Here is an 8278-nt window from a genome sequence, read left to right on the forward strand (position 1 = left end):
CAAGACTTAGAGGTGAAATTTGGCTGCCCTATCACTGGAAGATTTGAAAATACTAGTCCCACCTCCGTTTTTCCCTGTCCGGCTATTTCCCTTTGCAGAGGGGAAAGACGTGTACTGCCTGCCTCAGCCCTGAGCTGAGCAGCCTCTTCGTCCACGCCCTTCAAGTGGTCCTGACACTCGCGACGCTGGGAAGTGAGATAAACTGGTTGGTAGACACATGTCTGGTAGCCGAAAAGTCACATATATTTTAACTTAGAACCTCTTTATTACTAGAAGGAAACAGCCGCGGTTTTGTTTTGATTGTTTTTGTTTTTGCACGTGGTGTCACCCTCCTCCCCCCAGTGCTTAGGGAGATCCTCGCTCAAATACCAGTGTTTCAGCTCATCGCTGTAGACTTGGGGCTACTCTCCCTAACATTTCAAAGGGTGGATAATCTCATGGAGAAAATGAAAATAACAATACAGAGTTGTTTTGAGGGTTAAATGAGATATTGGGAATAATTGTCAAACATGGACTAGACTCACTGCCTGCAGAGAACTTAACGTTTAATGAATGAAAGCTATTGTTACAATCACGGCCACAAGGTACATAGTAACCAAGGAAGAAAGTGATAGTAATTTATTTCTGTGTTCTGACAGGATAGGTGTGTTTGGCCAATAGAATATGAAGATATGTAAAAATAAGAAATGCAAGTCAAAAACATACAATTTAATATCTAAAATTATTACATACATGTGTAAGACAATGAGCCTTCTCACACTATGTTGGTGACGATGTAAACTCATAAATTTCCTGGCAAGCAGTTAGGCAATATGTAGCAAGAGTATTAAAACTTCAAGTTTTCACATCCTTTAGCCCCACAATCCCACCTTTTGGAATTTATCCTAAACCTAATGGGAACTCTAATAAGATTTCAGTACAAAGTGCATTCATTTAAATAACTTAAATGTCCAACAATGCAACGTTGGTTAAATCATTCCCTGACCTCTCCTTTTAGCCCATGTCTTCTGTTGGGACGTTAATTAAATCATTTAACCCCTCATAATTAGCCCAGGCCTTCCAAAGTTGAGGAGAGGGGTGGGCATCTTTCACTAACACTGTTTGAAATTTCAAAATAAATAGTATGGCTAAAACAAATCAGAATCATGGGGAAAAAAAAGAAAAGCAGCTTCCAAATCTATTCTGACGGTCTACGTGTATGACCCTACCTTTCACAGAATTACAAGGTTACTTAAATATGGAATAGCCATGCAATGAGATCTTATAAAGCCTATAAAAGTTATGTTGTAAAGATGTTTTGTTACATGAGAAGTGATGATAATAATATACCACTAAATAGAAGCAGTAGGCAATAGATAGTATATGAAGTAGTATTAAGGCTGTAAAGTATATTCACATTTAGAACATATAGATATAAATGGAAGGAACTATACAAAATATAAACAGTCATTTGTAGTTTGAGGCTATTTTTATTTTCTCTACTATATACATTTTTTAATTAGCAAATGTTTCTATAATTTAACATGTACTATTTTTCAGTTTAAAAAGGTATTTTTTTTTATTTCTCAAGGGAATACTTAGTCATTATTCTCTCAACTAACTTTATCACTTAGCTTTAAAAATTCTGCCTGAGCAGCATGTCCTCATCCAAATAACTGGAATTCACGTAGGAGTGAGTCTTTCTACAAAAAGATCCCTGTAAGAAGCAGTTTAGTGGCATGGTTAGGAATATAGCCTTTATAGCCAGATTGCCTGAGGATGAGCCCAGCCTGACTGGGATATATAGAGTGTGTGTAACAGTGGACAAGATACTTAACCTTCTTTATTCCTAACTTGTATTATCTGTAAAACAGAGATGGTAATAATGCCAGTCTCAATGGGTTGTAGCCAGGAGCTGACACCTTATGTTACCTAGTAAATATTAATGACAAACTTATTGCCCATGTAACAATGAAGTATTTTTAAAAATAGATATTAAATGCTTGATGCTTTTGCCCCTGTACTCTGATTTTCACCATTAAAGCACATTTTTTTTTTTTTTTTTTTGCGGTACGCGGGCCTCTCACCGCTGTGGCCTCTCCCGCCGTGGAGCACAGGCCCCGGACGTGCAGGCCCAGCGGCCATGGCTCAGGGGCCCAGCCGCTCCACGGCATGGTGGATCCCCCCGGACCGGGGCACGAACCTGCGTCCCCCGCACCGGCAGGCGGACTCCCAACCACTGCACCACCAGGGAAGCCCTAAAGCACATTTTGGAAGGAAAATTTTCTGAAAAGCTTGCAGTTGGTTGGTTAACAATGATTTCCTGAGTTCTGTTTCAGTCTCTGTGCTATAAGATATGAAGGCCATACGCTTTATTGAAGAGTCCAGGATAACTTTGTTTTTTTCTTAAATAAATTTATTTATTTATTTTTGGCTGCTTTGGTTCTTCGTTGCTGTGCACGATTTTCTCTAGTTGCAGCGAGCAGGGTCTACTCTTTGGTGTGGTGTGCGGGCTTCTCATTGTGGTGGTTTCTCTTGTTGCGGAGCACAGGCTCTAGGCACACGGGCTCAGTAATTGTGGCGCATGGGCTTCATTTCTCTACGGCATGTGGGATCTTCCCCGGCCAGGGCTCAAACCCGTGTCCCCTGCATTGGCAGGTGGATTCTTAACCACTGCGCCACCAGGGAAGCCCCCAGGATAACGTTGAATAGGTGATAATTCTTCTGTAATGATTTCTGGTTATATTCACCATTGATGCTGAAGCTAACTGATTTTTCTATGTTTAATTAACTTTTGAAAACTTAGCCTTGCCTCATATTCCAGTTTTCTCTTTAATCTACTGTAAAGGTAAATCACCCAAATCCTAATAGCTCTCAACCATATTGCAAAATTTACTTCAAAAGAAGTTTGCTTAAAAAAGAAGAAGAAGTTTGCTTTGAGTTTGAGACCTCTCAAACAGTGGAATCTGTTTTTACTCCCCTTGAAACTGAGTGGATTTTTGTGACCTTCCTGATGAGCAGAAAACAGCAGAAGTCACCCTCTTAGACCTCCTGTGAGGTCATAAAAGGCAGTGTTTCCACCTGGCTTTCTCTCTCTTGGGATGCTCATCCTTGGAACCTAGCCACCATCTTGTAAGGCAGCCAAGTAGCCACAGGGAGATGCCTCATGTAGGTGTTCTGGCTATCTGACCCAACTGAGGCCTCACTGATCTCTAGACACATGAGTGGGCAGGCCTTCAGATGATGACAGCACCCAGCTTTCCAGCTGGGTGACTACCACAACTGTCACCAAGTGGAACACAGAGGATGTCCCTGTTGAGTCTTACCTAAGTTGCAGATTTATGACCAAAATAAATGTAACTCACAGTTTTAACCCACTAAGATCCAGGATGGTTTTTTATTCAGCAATAAATAACCATAACATGAGCCCACTGAAGCTCCACAACCCTTTGAGATATGTACAATCTCCCCCCTTTTTACAGATGAGAAAACTGAGGCTTAGTGAGGTGAAGCAACTTGTGTCCCACATCACGCAGATAATGAGCAACACAGCTAGAATTTGAGTCAAAGTGTGTCAACCTCAGAATCCACATTCTTTGTTGATGAGATGATCAGCAGGTCAATCTAGAGCGTATAGAATGTTTGGGTTGGGAAAGAATGGGGAAAAAAAGAGAGATAAGCCAAAGAATGAGCTTAGAGAGGGACCAGGGGAAGCTAGAAGATATAAGCAGATTTGCCATTGGAATTAAGATCATTCAAGGCTACTCTTTTCACCAGGGTCAGCTAGGGAAGCTCCCACCTATGCAAACACCAGAAGGGAATCTGGTGCTTGGCACTGCATAGCAGGTCAGAAGGCCTGGTTGGGCTCTCTTCATCATCCTACCTCTTCAACAGCGAACTGTTGGCAAGGATGTGGAGAAAAGGGTATCCTTTTATGCTGGTCGTGGGAATGTAAATTCGTTCAGCCACTCTGGAAAACATTATGGAGTTTCCTTAAAACTAGAACTACCATATGATCCAGCAATCCCACTTCTTCAGTATATATATGAAGGAAAGGAAAACAGGGTCTTGAGATATCTGCACTTCCATGTTCGTTGTAGCATTGCTCACAATAGCCAAAATATTTAAACAACGTAAGTGTCAATGGATGAATCAATAAACAAGATGTGGTGCATATATATATGGCATATATATATGGCATATATGTGTATATACATATGTATACACACACACACAAACACACAGGAATATTATTTGCCAAAGAGAAAGATGGACGTCCTGCTGTTTGTGGCAACATGGATGGAATTTGAGGGCGTTATGCTAAGTGAAGTAAGTCAGACAGAGAAAGAAAAATACTGTATTATATCACGTTATACATGGAATTTTACAAAGCAGACTCATAGAAACAGAGACTAGGATTGTGGTTACCAGGGGTTGGGGAGTGGGAGAAAACCGAGATGTAGTACAAACTTCCAGTTACAAGATGAATAAGTTCTGGGGACCTAATGTACAGCATAGTGACTATAATTAACAATACAGTATCATATACTTGAAAGAGTAGATCTTAAATGTTCTCACCACAAAAAAGGAATGGTAATTATGTGACATGATGCAGGTGTTAGCTAATGAATGCTGTGGTTGGTATCCTTTTGCAATAAATGAGTATCAAATCAACGTGTTGTACACCTTAAACTTACACAATGTTATACGTCAATTATATCTCAATAAACCTGGAAAAAAGTAAAAATAATTAAAACTAGTTAGTGACTTTAATTCATCTGAATCTTCTGTAGGATCTTTGTCTTAATCATAATTTCTAATGAGAATAATTTTAGGAGTTTGAGAAAACTATGCTGGATGAATGAATTTATTGTACCAGGCATTCTTTACATCACCTCGTTTACCTTTTTCTTTTTGGCTGTGCCACTCGGCTTGTGGTATCTTAGTTCCCTGACCAGGGATTGAATCCGTGCCCTCAGCAGTGAAAGTGCCAAGTCCTAACCATTGGATCACCAGGGAATTCCCACCTCATTTAACTTCTATAGAAACACTTTGTATTAGGTTCTACTATTATCCCACATCTTCATTTTTAAATAGAGGAAATAGAGGATTCAAGGTACTATGACTTATTTATGGCCACAGAGGTAGTAAATAGCAGAACTGGAACTCAGATATTCTGATTTCAAAGGCTAAACTATTAACCACCATGGCGGAAGTGTATGTGTTTAACTAGAAAGATGGATTTTTGTCTGAAAAAAAGGTTAAAATACATGAACACTGAAAGATATATGCTAATATAAAAAATAATTCTTTAACTTCATATCAGAGACTGTGATGGGAATAAAACTGCTATGGGCTTTCACAGAAGAGAATGCTAAAAGCAGCAAGAATAATTTTTTTTTTTTTTAGGTTTCTTAGAGAGATAGGATCTTAAATAGGCTCATAGGCTTTTCTAATGTTTTTTCTAGATATTCTTCCCTAATAGATCAAGAATTTTACTACTCTTTGTGTTTTCAAATCTTAGTCTAATACTTCACTTATGAGATGATAGGTGTTCTGTTTTGTTTTGTTTTGTTTTTTGCCATAGCACATTGCTTGCAGGGCTTGCAGGATCTTAGTTCCCTGACCAGGGATCAAACCTGGGCTCCCAGCAATGAAAATACTGAGTTCTAACCACTGGAGTGCCAGGGAATCCCCATGATAGGTTTTCTTTAAGAGATAACAGGATTCATTAAGAGGTAACAGGATTCATCAAATTAGCATTCATTTAAAATACATTCCAAAGCAGTGATTGTTAAATTATTTTTAGGTCACAGGTCTCTTTAATAATCTGAAATATGATATGAACCTTCCTCTCCCAAGGGGAAAGAAAAGGAGACACAAAACATTTTGTATACATTTTCAAAGGGGTCACAGATTTCCTAGAAGTCTGTCTATGAGGACCAGATTAAAAACTGTTTAAAGACTTCGCATACCATGAACAACTAAGCCCGTGCACTGCAACTACTGAGCTCGCGTGCTACAACTACTGAAGCCCGCGCGTCTAGATCCCGTGGTCCACAACAAGTGAAGCCACTGCAATGAGAAGCCCACGCACTGCAACGAACAGTACCCCCCCCCCCCCCCCGCTCACCGCAACTAGAGAAAGCCCGTGTGCAGCAACGAAGACCCAATGCAGCCAAAAATAAATAAATAAATGTGTTTAAAAAAAAAACCAATTAGACAAAAATGGCTGTATTTAGACCTCGGTCATAACAGCAATGGTGTTATATTTGCTAGCCATAATTTCTTCTCATTTTGAAAAGTGGCTTTGGGAAATAGTAATTATGATTTAGATATAGAGGCAGTATTCAATTGTGGCATATCAATACTAGGTGACTCCACATTTCAGAAAACCCTGAAGAGTCATCTTTTTTTTTTTTTTTTACAGTTTTTCTATTTCCTCTCTTTAAAAAGTATTAGCATTGTTTAAATTGCAGTTTAACATTTAAAGGGGTGAGTTTTTAATTTTTATTTGTGAAGTGGGGCATAGCTTTGGCACCCTGGATTCAGGCTTTTTTAAGTGTTCTTCATATTTGCCTTAGTGATCAACAAGGTGCAGAGTGGTGGGAAGATGTCTAAGTAGATTCATTGTTTTATGGATTGTCATTTAAAAAATATCAATGCCCTAATCATATGAGTGATATTCAAAATATAATACAGTAAATTTAAAGAGTGAATTAATAAAAATCAAATTAATTAAAAATTTAAAGTCTTGGGGCTTCCCCGGTGGTGCAGTGGTTGGGAGTCCGCCTGCCGATGCAGGGGACGCGGGTTCGTGCCCCGGTCCGGGAAGATCCCACATGCCGCGGAGCGGCTGGGCCCGTGAGCCATGGCCGCTGAGCCTGCGCGTCCGGAACCTGTGCTCCGCAACGGGAGAGGCCACAGCAGTGAGAGGCCTGCGTACGGCAAAAAAAAAAAAAAAAAAAAAAAATTTAAAGTCTTATGAGAGCTCCTAAATACTGAGATCTTATCAATTTGACACCTAGTATCCCCCAGGCTCAAAATGATGTTTTAAAAATCTAGTTAGAGTTTGTAATTAAATGAATTTGTTCTTTCTCATTAAATATTAAATCAGAAATAGGAATTGAAAGTAGATGAGAAACCTGAAAATATCTGAGTAGAGATTCCATGTATATAAATTACCCAATGGGTCTCCATAGTTCTCCCATCTTCCAGAGTCACCCTTTCCATTAGTAGGCAAATAAAATAACATGAACCCTCTTTTCCAGGGGCATGTACTCCCCAATTTTTCTAAAGATTTTTGAGAAGGAAGGCTTACAACTTTTTGCTGGTAGTTGACTGTCATTATTTTCTGTGCTCTGCTCCTGGCTCAAGTCTTGATCACTTTGTGCTGTCTTATCACTACTTATGGATTCTTTGTTGCTCTCTCTGCATCCCTTTGTCACACATTTAAACATGGTTCCTTTCTATCATACCATAAGTCAGCATAAACAGAAAGCTGTATGTATAACAGATAAAATGGTTTAAGTACAAAAAAACCCCGGACAACCTAAAACTGAATATCCAACATTGATTTTTGTTTTTTGCATTAAAAAAATTTTTTTTTATTGGAGTATAGTTGATTTACAATGTTGTGTCACTTTCAGGTGTACAGCAACAACATTGATTTTTATTAGAGTTCAAAGTTCATTTTCTGCCAAGAGTCATGTTGTAGTGATCCCCCTTCTTCCTGAGCCCAGTCAGCCATCAGTTCCCCAGGAGCCCACTCTGATTCTCCAATGAGATTTTTCCCAAATGCTTTCCTATAAGTCCAGGGGCCCAGACTCCCCTTTTCTCAAGCTGCTGCAATGAAAATGGAAAATTCCACTTATACAGGCCCATGTGGCTCTACCTTTATCTCAGCGTCTCTGTTACAAGACTAACCTTGAGACGACTTTTTTTTATAACCAAAATGCCCACTTATGTGTGTTCCCAAACACAGCAGTATCCTCCCAACTTTTTTAGAACGCAGTGACATTTGCTATTAAAATCTTCTTTTGTTCCTTTATTCAAATAGAATGACTACAATGTAAAGGACTAACCTGTAGGTATGAAAATTCTTCCTCTGAAATGCCAGTTATCAGTTCAGCCATTGGATGAAAGTGTTTATTCTCTATAAACAGTGCTGTTCAGCAAAAATATAATTGAGCAACAAATGCAAGCCATATATGTCATTTAAAATGTTCTAGCAGGGCTCCCCTGGTGGCACAGTGGTTGAGAGTCTGCCTGCCGATGCAGGGGACAGGTTTGTGCCCTG

This window comes from Pseudorca crassidens, chromosome 8, assembly GCF_039906515.1.
Source record: "Pseudorca crassidens isolate mPseCra1 chromosome 8, mPseCra1.hap1, whole genome shotgun sequence".
Classification (NCBI taxonomy): domain Eukaryota; kingdom Metazoa; phylum Chordata; class Mammalia; order Artiodactyla; family Delphinidae; genus Pseudorca; species Pseudorca crassidens.